Below are 947 nucleotides of genomic sequence, written 5' to 3'. Positions count from 1 at the left end.
CTGCTGATGCTTGATTTGTTTTGGCTGCTCCAGGGGTAAGCAGAAGGGTAATGAACATACTAATTAGGTTGCCTCAGTTGTGCTGGGCTAAGACTAGTCTGAGCACAGCTGCAATCAATTTATATGCACCCAATTTCTAGCTGAGGCTTTATTAACACCGAGTTTTACTATTAGAGGAAACAACAGGCAAGAGGCAGCAGGAAACAGTGGAAGTGTGGGAATACATGGTGTCTAGTGAAAGCCATAAGCAGTCTCTCAGATGATCCTTTTCATTCCCTAGTGAGCTGGGTTTGAGTCAAGGAAACAAGAGGTGAAAGGGTCTGTAGCATTACCCACCTGTCCCTTTCACTACCCACTGTTCCTACCTCTCCCTAGGCTTTCCTAATGCTTTTTAAGGACAAAAACCTCTTAGCAGGCCTGTGCGCACGACTCATTTAATGCCAACTTCACAGAGGGAAACTAGAATAATTTTCACATGCAAGTAAAGCAAATAGGTTGCGTCTTGCTTATCCTGACCAGCGTTATCGACTGGCGGTGAGTACAAGATCCTTTCCACAGCATTGATGAAAAGGTAGGCAACTCCTCCTGTTGGAGCTGGATTGTTGCAGGATGGCTGTATAATGAATGGTCAGGCTTTTAGTAATCTTAGCAGGCTGTTCAACCTGATCCACTAATCCTAAAAAAAAAAAAGTTTAACAACTCCAGTCAAGCGCTTAGATACTTGCAGAGTTGCACATGCTAAGAAGTTGAGACACAGTCTCAGTTATTTTGTTAGATTATTTCTGCTAATGCACATCACAGACATTAGCTCCTAATATGTCTGAAATGTTCCACTGCAGCACACTACGTCTCTTACTGGAGAGGTATTTGGGACTAGTTACTGTATTTGGCTCACCATTTGTTCCCCATCCAGTGTTTTACAGCTAACAGATGTCATCCAATGGAGC

This window comes from Alligator sinensis, unplaced genomic scaffold (assembly GCF_000455745.1).
Source record: "Alligator sinensis unplaced genomic scaffold, ASM45574v1 scaffold780_1, whole genome shotgun sequence".
Taxonomy (NCBI): Eukaryota; Metazoa; Chordata; order Crocodylia; family Alligatoridae; genus Alligator; species Alligator sinensis.
This window is presented reverse-complemented; position numbering follows the sequence as displayed.